This window comes from Gymnoscopelus microlampas, assembly GCF_963454915.1.
Source record: "Gymnoscopelus microlampas genome assembly, chromosome: 17".
Classification (NCBI taxonomy): domain Eukaryota; kingdom Metazoa; phylum Chordata; class Actinopteri; order Myctophiformes; family Myctophidae; genus Gymnoscopelus; species Gymnoscopelus microlampas.
In genome coordinates, this window is record NC_139954.1 from 2,583,871 (window position 1) to 2,604,331 (window position 20,461).

At 39.8% G+C, this 20,461-nt stretch overlaps 1 long non-coding RNA gene across 1 annotated transcript; it reads right to left on the reverse strand.

Annotated features, from left to right (window-relative positions):
- Positions 1 to 9,539: 9,539 nt before the first annotated feature.
- LOC311065095 lies at positions 9,540 to 15,292 on the reverse strand. The gene is made up of 3 exons (XR_014602799.1): positions 15,169 to 15,292; positions 12,287 to 12,400; positions 9,540 to 10,914 (listed from the first exon to the last, which is right to left on the reverse strand). It is a non-coding gene; the product is annotated as an uncharacterized lncRNA (long non-coding RNA).
- Between the last annotated feature and the right edge of the window lie 5,169 nt (positions 15,293 to 20,461).

A 20,461-nucleotide genomic window follows, 5' to 3' on the forward strand; every position in this document is an offset into this window, starting at 1 on the left:
AATACAAGTCCTTGGAAAACTCCTTGGAATTGAATTGTTATACATGCTACTCCCTGCTGGCCACACATTGATAGTACAGTGCATTGCTTGTGAAAAAAACTAAACATACTCATAAAGCAGTGATGGAAAAAGTAGGCTACTCAAATGTTTTACTCAAGTAAAAGTATCGATGCTGTAATGTAGAAGCACTCTGATACAAATAATTAAGTCCGGAATTAAAAATGTTCTCGAGTAAAAGTACAATATTGGTATCAAAATGTACTTAGAGTACCAAAGGTAAAAGTACAAAAATGTTAAAATAATACCTTTTCAAGTGGGACACCAAATTCATCCAATGAGCAGAGAGAAGCCCACACATATTATTAATCAGCAATTGTGTTCCAGTTCTAATTTTTCATTTCCATTTATTTGTTCCATCACTAACAATTTCACTTGTTTAACATCCTGTATCGTCGTAGTCATACGCAACACACATTTCTAACCTATTTTTTAACCTTATTTTACTTATGTTTTCACATTATAATACAGTATTATTATAATGATCTTGTATATTGTATTACGGTTGTTTGTTGGTCTTGCAGACCATGTCACACCAGCATTTTAGTGCTTGTACCTATGAATGAGTAAAAATGTACCCTTATTGATTCATTCTTGATGCTTATGTCTCTGTATATATATCTGTACATATCTTATACAACCTTATACAACCTACCTTATTAAATAAGGATGTTGGATAAGGATACCGTTTTTTTTGTATTTTGTAAAGAATTGAACAGGAGCATAAAGTAGCAGTGCAATACACATAAAGAACAAACATAGAGCTGTAATAAAACAAAAAGTAAATTTCTTCTTTTCTTTTGTGTTCATGACTTTTACCATTGATGATCAAAGAAATTACAATATACTGGAGATCAGAATCATTACATTGATAATACCTTAAAATATCTTAAAAGTTAAAATTGTAATGCTGTTTAGTTAATATTAACCACTTAAACCCTCTAACAAATACATAGAGGGGTCGGCTACTTGTTCCGCTCTTTTCCCCCCTCTACACCAAATATTCAAGTGGTTGAAATAGAAGCCATAGTGCATACCTCTTAATTAATTATATAAATGTGATACATGCATGTATTCATGTGTAGCTATAATCAACAAATTAAAACTTTTTAGTACACATATTTACGATATTTATGTTTTTAGGTGATTAGATAATCATGCAGATATTTGTTTTGTTTAAGGTAACAAGCCTGAATGGAATCTGACACAAACTCTTCATGACAAATTTCTCAAAAAAAAGTAGCAGTGATGTATAAGCCAAAAAAGATACTCATTTCAGCATTTCTTTCTTTCTACAACTGAGTGACTCATCTCAATTGTCATAAACTTGCAGTTCAAAGGAAGGCTTTCTATAGTCTTCTGCGTGGGTCCTGACTAGCTTGACTGTAAATGTACCGTCTATATAACTGATCTGGAACTTTACTTTACGTCTGATGAATCCAACCTGTCTGTCGTAATACATCTTATAATAAAGGTCATAGTCACATGCTGTAGACATTGAAAACAATCCTGCCGCAACCCACTGATAGTAAGAGTTACTGTAGGGAACAGAAAACATGAAAGCAACTGTCTTGCTTGCAGAGGGGTATCTGGGATTGTAGAGATCGTAGGTGAAGACACCAACACAACCCTTTGCGGTATGCCCGGTCTTAGAGAACTCCACAGTGGCGCCAGAGTTAGGAGTAATAAAACTTGGGAGACCTATGGTGTTCTGGCCACTGAACAGGTACACCCTTCACAGTAGGAAGAACAAAAAGAAATGGGGAAAAAACCTTCTTTAAAATCATTATAAGAACTAGATCATGAAACAAATTGGCTATTATACAAAATAAACAACTACCTGGGGTTGATGAGTTGATGGGAAGTACAACGATTATTAATCCTTATGGTTACCTGGCGAAAAGTTGGACCCATTTCTTCACCTGTCATTGGCCGCGTTTCCCAAAGAGCTCGTGCGTAGAGCATCGTCGCAGGTCCTACGACGGGTCTAACGTGTGTCGTCACATGCTTCGCAGTACCATAGCAGGCACGTAGATTTCAGGTCATGCGTGGCCGTACGCAGCTTGCGCAAGCGTCTCCTACACAGCTGGGACTCGGCCAAACCTACGCTCTACCCTCATTAGTAGCAGGTGGTTGTGCCCCTGCGTGCCATCTAAACTGGCTACATGTGTGGTAAAAGTACATTCGTGAGACAGAATGCGCGCAGCATACTCCCCGCCTACAGTAGGCGGGGAGTACTGTCCTACGAAGCATTTTGTAACGAGCGCCCTGGGCCGCTTGTAACACCCATCGTAGCGAAATAGATCTATGAAAAGACCCCCCCACACACACACACACACACACACACACACACACACACACACACACACACACACACACACACACACATACGGCCGTAATTTTTAGATATATAAATTACGGCCGGGCCGCTGCATAACGTGCGATGCCTGCTCAAAAAAAAAAAGACAGACGTCAACGCACTGCGACATGCCGCGTCGACAGCTTGCAGATCTGTTTTTTGGGTAGGGCCAGCGGCTGCGCTACTTCGTCCTCTATGCATGAACCCGAAGTTTACAAATTGTCACGGATGATCTCTGATCTGATCATCTGATAAAAATATTAAGCAAGCCAAGTTAACTAAAGGACGAAAGACCCCAGCTCCTCTCACAAAGTGACAGCTGTGAATGGTTAAAAAAACTTTTGAAAATAGCAGATCTACAAGCTCACAACGCCTCATAAGCTTGTAGATGTAATTTAATGCATAAATATATTATTCAAACGTTGTATTTACAGTGGACTGCTTCAGGACATCTGACAATTGGCTCTGTCACCGACAGCATTTTTATCGGATCATGTTATAATTTATCAACGCCGGGTTCATGCATATGTAGTGGAAGCAGTGAGTTGGGATCGAACCCGAAGTTCCCACTCGCCAGCTGAACGCGTTACCAGTCATGCCAGTAAGACTGAGCCCGATAATTAGGTCTTTTGCACGCCACTTCTCGCTAATTTGAGTGTGGGGGCTACACAGCGCAGCTGTTCCTCCTAACAGCCGCTCGCCCCAAAATAACAGATCTGCAAGCTATCAACACGGCATGTCGCAGTGTGTTTGTTGTATATATGTCTGTTTTTTTGGGGAGGCGTCGCCCGTTACGCGCCGATATATATATATCTATATATATCTGTATCTATATATATAGATATATATATATATTCCTAAACTTTCCTAAAGTAAATTCCCCCCATTGGTGCTAAAAGCTGTCAATCATGCAGGGGGACGCCCCTTCTATCCTCTGAAATGTTTTGAACGGCGAACAATGGCCGCCGTGTTCATTTAAGATCATTGAAATGTCACCTTAAAATTCATTTTAATACATTACAGAATGTACCTAAACAAATATAAGTGTCCAATACATATAAAGGTAAGTTAGATAAAGGTGCGACTTTATCTTAGTATATTTGCAAAATTCTGTATATATATATATATATGTATGCAAAGGGTGTTTAAACTATAGTAGGACAGCACTACGTAGTTGACGTAGGCTACGTCCAGGAGCTCTTTACGTGCATGCTGTCTCACGAATGTAGTTTTAGCACAGACGTAACGGAACCTACGACGATGGTGTCTCCTGAAGCCAATTTACATGAGACGTTGGGCACACACAGCTGCTACTAACGAAGATAGTGCGCAGCGGGGTTGCTACTGTGCAGCTGCGTGGAGGCACCTACGCAGCTTCTAGGCTACGCAGGAGCTCAAATTCGTTTGGGAAACGCGGCCATTGTCATATTGGCTGCTCCAATCACTGTAGCTACTACAATAGCTACTCGATACATATCTATTATAGACATGATGACTGGAAGGGAAGAGCCTGGGAAGAGAGAGTGCAAAGAAGATGTTATTCAAGGATCATGTCATTTTCCCCAGAGTCATAATCTGATTTGTATTACTTCATGCATCTTGATCATGAATAATTCTTATTTTTTGTACATTGAACATATTGAAAATGATTCCTAGGATCTAGAGGCATTATGCTGACATAAATATGGGGTAAATGAAGTACGTAAAGGAGGGCATATTTTCTGTAAGCTCAAACTGACGCGCAATTCCCAAAGGGGTTCGTATATCCCTGAAACGTGCGGATCACCAGGTGTAGATCATGATTAATCTGAACGGCTGCATCCAACAACATCCAACTTCAACGTCACCATACTGAACAATGTTGCCATATCCGCTTATTATAAGCAAATTTGGGCTTATTTTTCTGTAAAGTTGCTGGTAATTTTGGTAGCTGTGGGGTGCAGTTTTTTGGGCTTGTTTCACAATTGTTCAATTATTTTAACCAGTGTCATGTCAACCATGTCATGGACCCCCAAGTTAATATGTAGGCTAATTTATCCCTATAACCCCCAACTGAAAATGTTTTGTGCCAGCTGGAGCCCCGCACCAGATTTGTGTTGTTAGAATGTTTAAAAAATTGTCCAAATATTCCACATTTTATTTCGAGATAAAAAAAATAAATAGCAGATCTACAACTACAAGCTCACAACACGGTAAGCACATCTTTGAATATATATATTTTTTTTAAAGTTTTTTTTTACTCAATTATCTATTTCTGGTTGTCCCTGGCACAAACATTTCAGAAGGGGGTCCGCAGCCAAATGTATTTCAATTTAGGGGTCCTTGGCATGAAAAAGGTTATAAACCACTGTTCTATAAGATACTGATTTTGATACTTTTACTATACTATATTGATACCAAGTCTGACTGTTACCAACATTCCCTGTTCTCATGATAGAAACAATGTTCTCACCTGGAATCAAAATGTAGCCCCTGGATTCAGTTCTTCAAGAAGTTCTTGTTGTTTGACACAAATGGCAAGAAGACTTATATACAGTAGCACCATGGGGCAGAGCCTTTTCCTGATAGGCCCCTCCCTTCACTTTTATTTGATGAAGATGTGTTGACATCAAAACAGTCATTATCTGTACCCTGTACCCATGCCAACTATTGTGCCAAAGTAAAAAAAAAACTGATGGGAAATGTTTAAAGATATTGAAATGATCCATTCCAGATAAGAGGAAATTAAAGTGGCTTTTTATAATGAGTATCAAAATAAATGACAGACAGACAGACAGACAGACAGACAGACAGACAGACAGACAATCATGATTGAGATGTTAGAGGACCCAAACTTCAATGTCCAGTCAGCAAGGTACGTGCACTAATTCTGATGTGTTCGTACGGGGGTACTACTATACCTACTATAACTACACCCCCCCCCAAATTAAAACAAACTTAGTGAGCCACAGACATAACTCTAATATGTTATTGTTTCTTTACATATTTTAATTGTCTGAACATTTATGAGTTATGCAATGATGTAGTTATCAGAAAAGTGCCATTTCCTGCATAAGGAAACCTGATTCCTGTAAGGGTCCATTCCAGGAAACCCCTCAAGGACCCTTGGGGGTCCCCGGACCCCACTTTGAGAAACACTGCACTAGGCTATGGCCGCCCATGTATGTGCATTTAGGTCATTCTTCGAGGAATTAAATAAAGGAGATAATGTGTGTGCCTATTTGTTTAGATGTATGTAACCGTAATTTAACCCAGTGGTTAATCATAAAATGATCATATGTGAACTGGGGGACCCCCACCCTGACAAGCACTTGGAATTGTAGGAGTTGAGGCATTACCTTTAGTTTGACTCAGTTCCACAGATACATATTTTGAAAATAGCGGATCTACAGTAGTCTAGTAGTCTATTTTCACAATGTGTGCCTCTTTCTTATATTATTTGACAATTAAGCCAATGTTTAATTAATTAAGCCAGTTCTTTTTTATTAAGGAGTTATTCCATGAAATCGGTACACTTTGCAGTCCCCTCTGACCTTTTTAAGTGTATTGTATCCATCGGGTCACCAAAATCAAATTTTAAAAGCTTTTTAGAATCAATTGACATGTTCCCTTTACTATTGTGTAAAAATATTATATATTTTATCTTTATATCTGAAATTATCTGCCTTTTCTACAGTAGACACCGCCTAAATTTGCCCATTTTTCATGTCCCCAATGGCCGATAGAGAGATTGGCCTTCAGATATGACTACTAAAAGTGTAGAATAATCCATAACTTATATTATTCACATAAAACCAGCAATGTACTCTATTGCTAGTCATGTTTCGTTTTTTAATAAATAGTTGATTTATCATTAAAATCACGTTATATAGCTCTGTCCCACAGTCACACTCAACCCGTTACACAAGTCATTCTCCTCTCTGTAAAAACTGACCCTTTAGTGGCATCAACAACATGTGATGGCATTCTACAAGTCTTCTGAGCAAGATGCTGCAGAAAGAGGAACATTTCGAACTTCTTATACAGCTATTTAGGGTCATTTATACTTTCAAAGCGTGGTCGTAAAGCATAACAACTCAACCCCGTTACATGAAATAAAGATAGAAAACTATTATTATTTTAAATTGTCTTTTGTCATTTCAGCAATGTATGTGATTGACTAATGTCATGCATGCCATGTGGTCTCCTCTTAATCATCACAGGTAGAGTTATGGCCATCTTGAGTAAAAAATCTCAACCCCGTTCCACTCAACCCCGTTATGAATTTCAACCCTGTTACATATATTATTCCATATAAAAATATTAATTTAATGCCTGAGATGGGAAAATATGTTTTTCTGCATGTTAAATATGTCCTTAATGGTGTGGGAGTATTCAAAAAAGTAATTTGTTTCCATCAATTTTTCACAAAAAAAAGTGCAAAGTGTACCGAATTCGTGGAATGACTCTAAGACAGTTTTTATTGTATAGTTTGTTCATAACTATTGATGCAGTAATGCTCTTTTTTGTCTTTTCTTTTCTTTTTTAGGAATAAAAAAGGTCTTAAAAAGTGCTTAAATTGTAACTTTACTGTCATCTGGGGACCCCTCCAAAATCTTGTGGGGACCAGCCCAGGGGGTCCCGACCCACAGGTTGAGAACCACTGATTCAACCAACATTTGTTTAGATGCACTGTGTGTCTGAGCATGGATGCTTGTTGTACTAAGTCAAAAGTAACCAACAAACTATAGGCTACTATGAAAAAGTAGCCTATAGCATCCAGCCACAAATTTAGCATCCAGCCACAGCTTGTCCCAAAAAAACGGGCAGATAATACTCACATTCAGTCAAGGATTGTATGTTTTAACAAAAACTTGATTACCAAGGTAACAGTGCAGCTGTCCTTATTGAAGCACTGCCTCCCAACTTCAGTTTTACGAGTGGAGTTATAGTGCACCATGAAAACGCTCCTCTGAGTGCATGCCCTGCTGTGTCAGTCGTGGGGTGTAGCTGTCAGGACACAAGGAAGCTGCAGGCGGATCTAGTTAGGCAGAAATGGTGTGGCCTATGTGGAGTTGTGTCATGATCCAAGGACTCTAAAGGTCATTCCACACCGGCGATAATGCGAATATACGCAAAATTGGGATTCGGATGCGTTCCCAAACTTTTTGGATATTTTGAACGTACCAGCATTTGCAGAAATTCCTAAGTTAGGTGTCTGATTCATCAATGTATTTTTGTCTGTGAATTTAGTGGGAGGGCCACTCTTTCTCACGTCTGCTCGGAGGCATGACTTATGGGACCAAAGCTTGCGTATATGTCATTAGAATGCCTTATTCTGGGGGCACGGCGGTACAGTCGGTAGTGCTGTCGCCTCACAGCTAGAAGGTCCTGGGTTCGATTTCCGCCAGGGACGCTGGGGCCGTCATCAGTGCCCATATCCTAGGTGGGGTTGGCAAAAGGGCCTCTCTGTGTGGAGTTTGCATGGTCTCCCCGTGTCTCCTGCGGGTAGGTACCCTCACAAAAACATGCAGTAATCCTGGTCTCTATACTGCCTCCCCCTGGTCAGCCGGGGCGCCTGATGGAGGGGAAAGGAACTGGTTGGAATTACGTGTTCCTTCCACGCGCTACGTCTAACCCGGGAACCTCACCCCTGTCGGGTGATGAGCAGCGGCTTGCTAGCTCTCATGAATTGAAGGAGGCATGAGCTCGGCTCTAGGCTCTCCCTAGGCTGGCAGAGGGAGTGTAGCACCCAGGATTACAAAGGCAATTGGCACTGAGTGAAAAAAATGGGTTACAAAATTGTGGGATAAAAAATTTAAGAAAAAAAAAATAATGCCTTATTCTTCATACAGAATAAGAGGATACAGTATAGATGGTATATAGATCTAGCTGCCTGTGTCCATTACTCCATTTTCAATTCTGATGTAGAAGTCGGACAGTGGAGGATTCACCCAAAGGACAGATTCCCCTCAGTAATCAATAAAGCTCTGTTAAAAATTATCAGATATTGGCAGATTCCAGAATCATATTCTTTTTACCTCGGCAAAGGTGAGTGAGCAATTGTTCAGTAGAAAGGGCTTATATAATATCCATTGAAAGTTTTTTGTTGTGAGGTTTAACTTACAAACTAACTTCTTATTCCCATTACGTGTGAGAGCTGGCTATTACTTTAATAACGTTCGCTTGCGCTGATGATCTACAAGTTTTCATGCGGTGCGTCAAGCCGCGTTGTTAGCTTGTAGATCTGTCCATTTTGAGGAGTGGTGACGTTGTCACGTTTTACTTCTGACATAGAGCGTTCCCGGTTGCCTTACATGGTCTTTAACTGGGGCGTAGAGCAATGCAAATTATTCTCCAGTGACTGTGACTGTCAGACAAAAATGAGGAACAAATGTGATCCGCACATGTCAGGCATTTACACATGTGTTGGTGAATCACACGGTAGTTTTTGCATAAAATACACCCTACTTTAGTCATTTTATTTAAACGTTACTCACGACCAGCTTAGTGAATCAGGCCCATTGTCCCGCTAGCATCTACTAAATATGTGCTATGATAATTTGACAGTCCAAACAACATACATGTCAACACACAGTGAACAACTACACAAATCTTAACAGCTTGTCAGCACTTTATTGACGAATTATTGCATACATATATTCATGAACATAGTGCATTTGTAAACACTGACAAATATGGACAGACTGATGTGTACATTCTAACCCATTGAAAACTGTAGGATGTTTCCATAAACATGACAATTAGCAGAGGAATTGTTTAATTTAATCAATTTGTTTAATCAATTATGCAATTCGTCTCCCTATACACAGCTTCTCCCTATCAGATGTGCATTTTGAGCAAAGCATTTGCCACAAAATAACTATACAGTGTTTACCTATTTATGAGTACTCATGTGTTTAGATTAGGCATTATTCTGAGACCTTTGCCACAACCTTAAAAAGTAAAGGGCTATTCCCCTGTATGGATCTTCATGTGCACCTGAAGATTGCTCATACAACTAAAGCCTTTGACGCAAACTGTACAAGTAAAAGGCTTTTCACCTGTATGAGTTCTCATGTGATTTTTTAGCACATCCATTCGACTACAGCCTTTACCACAAATTGTACAAGTAAACGGCTTTTCCCCTGTATGAGTCTTCATGTGCACCTTAAGATTATTCATACAACTAAAGCCGTTGCCACAAACTGTACAAGTAAAAGGCTTTTCCCCTGTATGGGTCCTCATGTGAACTTTTAGAAGCTCCATTCGACTAAAGTCTTTACCACAAACTGTACAAGTAAATGGCTTTTCCCCTGTATGTATCTTCATGTGTGATTCTAGGTGAGTCTTTCGACCAAAGGTTTTGCCACACTCCCTGCAAGTAAAAGGCTTTTCCCCTGTATGAGTCCTCATGTGTATTTTTAGAGTAGTTGTGTTATAACAGCCTTTGCCACAAACAGCACAAGCACAGGGCCTTTCCCCTGTATGCGTCCTCATGTGTTTCTTTAGATCACCTTTCCCACTGAAGCGTTTATCACAAACTGTACAAGTAAAGGGCTTTTCCCCTGTATGAATCATCATGTGTCTTTTTAGATCACTACAGCCTTTACCACAAACTGTGCAACTAGCAGGTTTTTCCCCTGTATGAGTCCTCATGTGACTCCGCTGACTTGAGGATGATTTAAAGCCTTTGCCACAAACTGAACAGGTGAAGGGCCTTTCCCCTGAATGAGTTCTCATGTGTTCTTTCAATATGAACTTTTGACCGAAGCCTTTGCCGCAGGTTGTACAAGTAAAGGACTTTTCCCCTGTATGAATCCTCATGTGCATTGAAACAGCACTTTTTTGACTGAAGACTTTACCACAAACGGTACACGTAAAGGGCTTTTCCCCTGTGTGAGTCCTCATGTGATTTTTTAGATGACCCCTTCCACTAAATCCTTTGCCACAAACTTTACAAGTAAAGGGATATTTCCCAGTATGAAGCATTGTGTGTGCGTTCAGACCTCCCTTTTGATTAAACACTTTGCCACACTCTGTACAACTAAACCTTTTCTTCCCTATGTGACTACTCATGGATTTAGTTTGTTTTGATGATTTCTGGTCCAGAGAGAGCTGTCCTTCCACATCTTGACTAGTGCGTGATTTCAGTGTGTTTAAAGACAACTGACCTTCCCTAGTCTCCTCCCACTCATCGCTGTCTTCAGTTTCAGAACAGTGTGAAGAGAGGAAATGGTCATCACTAGTTGATTGTAATTTTCCACAGTCCTCTACATCAGCTTGCGTTGTCATGCGTTGGGTTGAGGTGCTAGCTACGGGCTCTGTCTCTGTGTTTTCGTCATTATCTTCACTTTCTGCTAGTAATGTCAACGTTGACCCATCAGCGTCCTCTGGTCTACGAGGTAGCTCCTCCTGATTTTCTTTTAATTGTGGAGGCTCTGGTTCCTCCTGGACCCGACTGGAGCTCCTCTCCTCTTCAGGGTAAAGCTCTTTAGACAAAGGGAGGTGCAGGGAGTCTAGGCAAAATATAAAATGAGAAGAAAACATTTAACATTGGCTTTTGGCTCTGTTCAGATTCCCCTGGTCCCCACTAGGTATGGGACAATAATCATCATCACCGTTTATTGTGCCAAATAAATGCTCACAGTCACATTGTGGAGAACCAAATCTCTTTTTGCAACACGTTGTGAACTTGTATATATGCTATTTCTGGCTAATGTTCCCCCCAGAATATACATGCTGGGGTGCAAGTGGTTAACAAAATGTATTTTCTATTGATTAAACTTTAGACTGATAATAACTAGTTTCAGAGTTGATTTTAAGATTTTACTGATGACTTTTAACGCATTGAGTGCCAAGGACGTATATCCACTTCGTTTCAAATCCAACCGTTGAGTGCCATAAATGTAGATCTACCTCTTTTAACCCATTAAGACCTGGAACGCATCTGTGTCACTTTAGAATAGATTTCTTTGGGCTATTCAAAAATAGCAGATATACAAGCTCACTGCGCGGCACCGAGTGCCGCGCTATGAGCTTGTAGATCTGCTATTTTTGAAAAATCTTGAAAAAAAATGTTTGGAAGGATTTAGAAAACATTTTTTAAGAATCACCTCAGGTCTTAATGGGTTAAACAATAATTCCACAAGAGGGCGCTCTAACGCAACTTAAGAATGATCCCTCCACTCTGCTAGAAGGAATCAATGTCACCTTCGTCCGTTCCTATATTAGGATTTGTATAAAAAGTGAATGTAGTGGCTTATACAACTTTTTACTTTTTAGCTGTAGCTAAACATGTGGTTCTTTGGCCTCTCCGTGTCCGTGTTAGGCCTATTCCTGCGAATGCAACAAGTGCTTGCAAAGAGTGGCCCACGACTAGTTGAATAGACAGTTAACGGTTAGCCTCTCTACAGCCATTAACCCTTTAAGACCTGGAACGTCCAGGAATGTCTTTGGCTATTCAAAAATAGCAGATATACAAGCTCATAGCGCGGCACCGAGTGCCGCGCTATGAACTTGTAGATCTGCTATTTTTGAAAAATCTTGGGGAAAAAAAATGTTTTAGATTTTTTTCAAAGAAATTTTAGGATTTAGAAAACATTTTTAAGAATCACCTTAGGTCTTAATGGGTTAATTAACGGACCATCAGCAGGACAGTTGGGGGAGTTGGGGTGAGCAGCATTCTCTTCAGAGGCAGTTAGATTTTCCTTTTTTGAAAACCATGTCGGGGGCCACACTGGACCGCCTTTAGCTTGACACCCCTGCACTACACTCTCAGTCTCTCATTCTGCCTATGAGATTGCCTTGCTTATTGTAATTAGCTCTGGATAAGGGCATCTGCTAAATGCCTAAATTGTAATTGTAAAATGTTAAATAAGTAAAACGTACTGAGATCCAGGTCATCACGGCCATGTTTAAGGTGCTCTTCATGTTCCTGTTCAATAGAAACAGCCTTGGCTGGAGAACTCATCTTCACCTGCAGGCGGGACTCCATAGACTGGTCTGGAATGAAGGAGTAGAGTAAGTACTTTTTGATTTGACAGGAATGAGGACTTTAATAATCATCACCTGTAAGGTTGTAGATGAAGGTTCAATATGAAACGGAGTAAACAGAGGTTGTAAAGAAACGTTTTATCAAAGACTGACATCAGATACCTTTTCACTAAGGGTGTGAATCTTTTGGTATCCCACGATTCGATTCAGATTCATGGGGTCATGATCCGATTCAAAATCTATTTGCATTTCAAAACAATTCTCGATTCAAAACTATTCCCATTTGTTTTTATCCCCTTTAATTCATAATCCCAACACTTATATAACAACATTGCTCTAAAAATGTATAACCAGTGGTGGACAAATAACTCAACCCCAGTGCTTGAGTTAAAGTATAGATACTCCTGGCCCCTGGCGGCCACATATGGACCTTAGTGTGACTATTGCCAAGGCAGACCCTTGAACAGTGTTTGTGCCAAGTTTGGTGCGGATTGGAGCAACGTTGTTCCCTAGGCCAGGGCACACATGCCCCCTGGTGTGACTATTGTCATCATGGCAGACTCCTGAGCAGTGTTTGTGCCAAGTTTGCTGCGGAAGTCTGGCCATATCATGGTTTTACTATTTTCACGAGCCTTGGTGGTATTGCAGGCTTGAGAGTCAAGTCTTTGGTTACTTTTCATTCCGTGACCGAGTTGTTGTTGGTCCGTCGGTAGGTAGGTAGACAGGGACTGAGCAGATACAGAAAGTGCATGCATCTATGTGTGTGTGTGTGTGTGTGTGTGTGTGTGTGTGTGTGTGTGTGTGTGTGTGTGTGTGTGTGTGTGTGTGTGTGTGTGTATTATCGGATATGGAAGGGCGGGCCCTAAACCGGATCAAACTGGTTCACCACCGCTGAGTTTTCTTGATGGACATTCACTGGCTGGAAATATTCTCATTATTTGATTTTGTCAGGAGTAAAGATGACAAGAACATTGTCAAACATAATTTGTGTGGCGGTAGGAGGACCTTTCTTCTGCGATAAACACCACCTCAAACACCTACAATGAATTTACAGCATTATTGAACGCATGCCAAAACGATCTGCGGCTTAACAGCCTAAGAAGCTGGATCTTAATCGTAGACCACAGCAGGTTACAGTGAAAACAATTATGACCAAAAAAAAGGAGAATACCGGTCACAGGTCAAATTTGCATCTAGCTATAAATTCATACATAGTCAAATCCTTAGTGTGTATTTAATTCAAATGAGTCTATAAATGGAACAAAAGGAACCATTTCATATGTACACTCAAATCAACAATAAAGCAATATGCCACTAGAGGTCGCAGTTTACAGAGTATTTTATAATGGCTGAGGGGCGTATTATAAAATAGAGGTAAACTGAGACCTTGCGTGGCTTATTGCTTTTTTAAAACGGTAACATACACGTCCCAATTAAAACAGTTCTTAATAATTCACCACAAGAACAACTTCTACAAGAAAGTAGTTCAAGGCTACCAGGAAGAGCAACTTCCTCCCGACAGAGACGAGTGCCTGTTTACTCAGCCAAACCTTCACTGGCTCCCAGTCAAGCACAGAATAGATTTCAAAATACTAATCACCACCCACAAGGCCCTCAACAACCAGGCTCCCAGCTACCTCTCTGAACTCCCCAACACCACTCCCCCTCAGGTATTGTGATGCCAACCTCCGGGACATCCCCAGAACAAAAAAACAAACCTGGGGTGACAGGGCCTTCTTGGCGGCCACCCCCTCCCTCTGGAACTCACTGCCAGTTCACATTAAAGATGCCCCCAACCTCGCCACGTTCAAAAACCACACTCAAAACCTACCTTTTCAGACTTGCATTCCCTACCTAATCCTAATCCCCCCTTTTCCAGTTTTTTTTTTTTGTTGCCGTTTTGTTAAGCGACTTTGAATACTCAGAAAAGCGCTATATAAATTGTACATATTATTACTATTATTATTATTATTATTATAGTCCAACCAGGCTGTATGTTAGACGTAAAATGTTACCAAACAAACACAGAGAAACAAAACTGAACTGTTAGCTCAATCTCATTGTAACCAATATATTTTATATAAATTCCCCATTTTTGTTAAAGCCAGATTTAGCTACTACGTCTGGGAACTTCCCGTGAAAACTGCTAGCCATAGCCTTCCAGCACAGATGGTTTTCGCGCTTGTTTACTAACAAGCCCCACCCGAAGCCCCCCAGTCACTTGCCGTCCCACACGGGCGGTGCTTAGAAGCCCCAAACAGCCTGGGGTTGGAATGAAAACAAGCGCTCCCTTCCATCGTTCAGCTACAGATATGCTGGATCACTGTATAAATTAACAAATAACACATCTGTGATTGATATAAGCTGATGTAAGGAGTAGATTATAGTCTGTTTTATCACGTCTACTAAACAGGAACCAGCCAATCAGAATCAAAGGATGGAACTAGCCATTTTAGAATGAGAATTTTACTCTGTGGTCTGCAGAAAAAACTGGTGTTGCACATGCAAAGTTAGAATTTGGAGGAGAAAGGATGCAATTACTAATTGTGTGGGGTGTGACGGAAAAGTAAAGTAACGAGTAGTTTAACAAGGCAGGGAATAATGAGTAAGGTAATAATATTACATTTGAAACAAGTAACGAGTAATGAATAATAAATCCCTTTTTTGTAACAAGCCCAACACTGATATCGACTGATACTCAAGGCTGCAGTATCAGTATCGAAAGTGAAAATGAAAAAGTTTGATCGGGGCAGCCCTAGTAAATCAAACATACATACCCATCCTGTACAACTGTACTACAGGTTGAAACATTGCATCAAACAGTCCACGTCGCTCGTCCATCTCTCGCGGTTCCTCTGACATCGTTGAATATCTTTTGGAGGCCATCTCTCTTGATACTGTCTTTCTGTGGTGGTCTGTGGAAATCACCAGTAGAATTTGAATATATATATATATATATATATATATATATATATATATATATATATATATATATATATATATATATATATAGTTGTTTTTTTCTGCTCAGTCCAACTCATATTTAAAAGGTAGGGTAAGTGATTTTCTTTGGTTAAAATAAGTGTTAAATAGCTCTATATTCTGATAATACTCATTGCTATAGAGTGTTTGTTCAGTAAAAGGAGTCTCCTTGTCTCTCCAGCTCTTTATAAAACAGAAAATGCATTTTCGTTTCATTTCCTATTTTATCCAATTAGGATAGAGAACTCAATCAGGATATAGATTAAACAAGTGAAATTGGAAGTGATGACACTAAGAAATGAGCATGCAAAATTGGAACTGGAACACTATAAAAATGAAGCTTAAAAATTGGTACTTTCTCCTGATTGGCTGAGATTTTGACACCTACCGGAAAATGTATTTTCTGTTTATTAAAGAGCTGGAGAGACGGGGAGACTCCTGTTACTGAACAAACACTCTATAGCAATGATTACTATCAGAATATAGTGCTTTAACCTTTTAACAAAACACTTTTTGTTTTAACCAAAAAATATCACTTACCCTACCTTTAAAGGAGAGATCCGGACATGTTAAGTGTTATCTTTGATGTGTCGCTAATCACTCACCAACGTAGAAAGGGCCGTTGAGTTATTCCAGATATTCCCCTATAGTCCAGTCTGGCGACCCCCTCCGTTGGCATAATGGGAGGCGCGTGGAAGGCTGAAATTCGCCTAATATAACGGATGCAAAGTTAGTTTTTTCTCTCAAAAACATCACTGTGGCTCGTTTGCACTGAATGTCGCAAACGAGCCACCGTTCGTTCAGAACGAGATGACGCTGGTTGCTTGTTTCTTATAGACGCCAGGTTCTATGGAAGAAACAAGCAACCAGCGTCATCTCGTTCTGAACGAACGGTGGCTCGATCGCGACATTCAGTGCATGTTTGAGTATCATGAGACTCCACTATGAGCAGGAGTAGAGAAAAAACTAACTTTGCATCGGTTACATTAGGCGAATTTCAGCCTTCCACGCGCCTCCCATTATGCCAACAGAGGGGGTCGCCAGACTGGACTATAGGGGAATCTCTGGAATAACTCAACGGCCCTTTCTACGTTGGTGAGTGATTAGCGATACATCAAAGATAACACTTAACATGTCCGGATCTCTCCTTTAATAACATTAAACTATTGCAGAGGGCCATGATGTAGTGTAAAACATTTTAATCTACTGTAATGGAGACGTATTAATCATGATTACATTTCACATTGATACAATACAGAAAAACACAGAATTTAAAATGAATTGTTAATTGTTTGATTTAATTTTTTAACGAAAATGTATCAATAATCGATTACTTATTAACATCCATAGCTTGTTCCTCAACACATGTTGCTGCCTCCATCCAATTCCACTTCCAGACATTTTGTGTGGAGATGCACAGGTGTGCGTGCAACCGGAGCCGTCATTTCAGAAAACAAACCCTACCCTAAACAAACCCTACCATACCTTTAAGTTACCACTTGAAGGTAGGGCAAGTGATTTACTGTTTAAAATAAGTGTTAAATAGCTCTATATTCTGATAGTACTCATTGCTATAGAGTGTTTGTTCAGTAAAAGGAATCTCCCAGCTCTTTATTAAACAGAAAATGCATTTTCAGTGCCCTCTCCTGATTGGCATAAATTGTGTCACCTACAGTACCTGAAAATGTACTATATTGTGTTTACTAAAGAGCTGGAGAGACCCCTGTGACCAAACAAACGCTCTATAGCAGTGTTTCCCAACCACGGCAGGCGGACCATGCCGCGACGTAATGCTAGGTGCAATCTGGGAACCCATCGTCAAATAAAAAAGGAAAAACTTTACCTTTAAAAAAAAGAAAACACCAAAAAATATCACTTACCCTACCTTTAAGCACCATTTCTAAAATAGTGAAAATAGTGGAGGACCTACAAGCTCACAATGAGTCATGTGGTGAACTGGTAGATCCACTATTTTTGCTATTTTGGAAGGGGGAAAAGATAAATGTTCGAAAAGGTTTGCCTATAATGACAAGAAAATGCATATCTATCTATGTGTTATATGTCACATGTAGATCAATGGGCATGGATTGAGATGCACTCAGCTTTGATTTGCAATCAACTTACTGGTGTCTAGGTCGTCTTCAGTTTTAAGGTTAAGGTGGTCTTCAGTTTCATGTTTTAGGTGGTCTTCAGGTTCCTGTTTAAGGTGGTCTTCAGTTTCATGTTTAAGATGGTCTTCAGGTTCCTGTTTAAGGTGGTCTTCAGGTTCTTGTTTAAGGTAGTGTTCAGGTTCTTGTTTAAGGTCATGTTCAGGTTCCTGTTTAAGGTGGTCTTCAGGTTCTTGTGCAAGGTGGTCTTCAGGTTCCTGTTTAAGGTGGTCTTCAGGTTCTTGTTTAAGGTGGTCTTCAGGTTCCTGTTTAAGGTGGTCTTCAGGTTCTTGTTTAAGGTAGTGTTCAGGTTCTTGTTTAAGGCAGTCTTCAGGTTCTTGTTTAAGGTGGTCTTCAGGTTCCCGTTTAATAGAAAATGTCCTGGCTGGAGAACTCATCTTCACCTGCTGGCTGGACTGGTCTGGAATTAAGGAGTAGAATAACTTTAATAACAAGGACTTTGATTTGACACGAACATGGACTTTAATAATAAAGTGCGACATGGTTTGTAGAGTAGGGAACAGAGGTTGTAAAGAAGGGGTTTATTTTTATTCACTGGACAGTGATACCCAATGCCTTTTCACCAGTATTTCACTTAATTAGTACTGGGCAATATGGCCAAACATTTACTTTTTTTCTAAAGTCCCTTTTTTTTATAAACAGGCTAATATTCCTGTATAAAACTGAACCAGACCATACTAATCTATATTATAAACCATAATGTTTTAGCTAATGTAATCTTCACAAGGAAATAAAGACTGCAGGTGCGATGTACAAATACAATAATTTATCAGGCAGTATTTTATATTGAATCCTGAAATGGAGAAGATGTGCGTATGAGGAAGTAAAGCATATTAGATCCCCACTCAATTACCCTTTTTTAACCTTATATTTTTCGTTGTTGGTTTTGTTGCTTTCCATTTTTGACTTGTCTCTATAAAGTTGCTTATTTTTGTATTGTAAAGCAACTGTGGGTAACTTCAAATGTAAGTCTACTTAGTGAAGCTACTTGTGACTGTTGTGGAAGAAATACTGACGAATGAATGGATTATAAGTTGTGGCCTTGCTCAAATTCACTTTTTTACAACATGAAAAATATGCACTGTGGAAGAGCTCAGTGTTTCCCATGAATTAACTATTCTATGGCGGTCCACCATAGCTAATTTGTTCGACCATAGTCTCATAATGAACCGATTTAAATTGTCCTCATTATCAAATCATAATTTACATAACAACATGCAAGGTCCTTCTGGCCGATCTACACGGTCATGACTTTTTTCTGTTCTGGCCTCACAGTGGTGGAATGAACTCTCCACTGGTGTCAGGACAGCAGAGTCACTGCCCATCTTTCGCCGCAGGCTGAAAACCCACCTCTTCAGGAAACACTACCCTTCCTCTTCGCCTTGCCTACTTGTTGTTAACTAGATGTACAAACTCTTGCTTTATTATTGTATTGTTTTATTGGATCTTCTTTAGTCAATACACATGTTTGTTTTAGCTCTTGCTCATTTGATTTTGCTATTTGTATAATCTGTTTATGAAAGTAGGTAGCTGATATATTGCACTTTTACCTGCAATAGCGTATAATCTTGGTTGCCTGTTTTAGCAGAAAATGCACTTAAGACTTCTGGTGATTAGTAGTTTCGTTCCATACCTATGTTGAATGCACTTATTGTAAGTCGCTTTCGATAAAAGCGTCTGCTAAATGACTGTATTGTAATGTAAAGGCTAAGGTGAAAGGCTATTAACGTTGCAAAAGGTTGCAAAAGGTAAGGATATGGACGACCGTCTCCCCTCTCACTCTGTACAGCTTAAGCCAATGTATCACAAAAAACTTTATTCTACTACTTTACCTGCGCATGTGTAACAGATTGGATATTCCAGAAACACAGTCTTTATATCTTTATTGTTCCCTTGTTTTATCACCCTTGTGCCTTTTTCTTTATATGGTCTGAATGAGGGATTAATTGCTCATGTCTGAATACAGGGAGAGCTAATGCTATACTACGTCACGTTCCCATCTGTTCCTACCCTTGTGCCTCATATGGTCTGAATGAGGGATCGATTGCTCCTGCCTACATTAGCATACAGGAGACACTAATGCTAGGCTCCGTCATTAGCCTAGCAGTAAATGGAGCTAAAGCAAGTGGTTGTCCTGACTGTCCCTTTATTTTCTATCTTTTCCCTTTATTCAAGGTAAAGTGTGTTTTCACCAAATTGATGGTAGTTAGGTAGGAGTGTATGTGTATTATTTTGCCATTTGGAATAAGGCATAATGGGAATGTTTTGGAGGTTTATGTTGTGATTAGAATGCAATGTGGCCGATAGCACACAAAGCTAACTATTTAGCAACAGCTCGCTAGCACAGCTGGTGATGCTAGATGAAGAAGAAATGTGTGGTTCTGTGTTTCAAATGTGTTCTGGACCTTCATGAGAGTAAACAGTGGTCTTAAGGTTACAACACTATATCTCTGAATAGTTCGCAGCAATTGCAGATTATGTTTAACGTGCGTGGTGCGTGCGTGCGTGCGTGCGTGAGTGAAAGAAAGTGCATTCATGAAGAGTCAGTGGTACATTGTTGTCATGTTATATATTAATGGACCATTTACCTGTTGTGTACTGTATACTGATAGAATTGACATTTGTATTCTGGGCAGCACTGTGAGAGGGAAATGTGATATTCTGTCATCTACTCTGAATGAAAAGCAAGAATGTACAATATATGTCATTGTTACAGTAAATGGAGCCAAAGCAAGTGGTTGTCCTGACTGTCCCTTTATTTTCTATCTTTTCCCTTTATTCAAGGGACTTACACATGCAGCGCAACCATTCACTTTGGCACAGACGTGTGCGTGAGACACGACGTGTCACCGCGGGAGTTTCACAGGATCAGATCAGTGCTCATTCATCTTTCATTGACAATTACTAGACGACCTGTGAA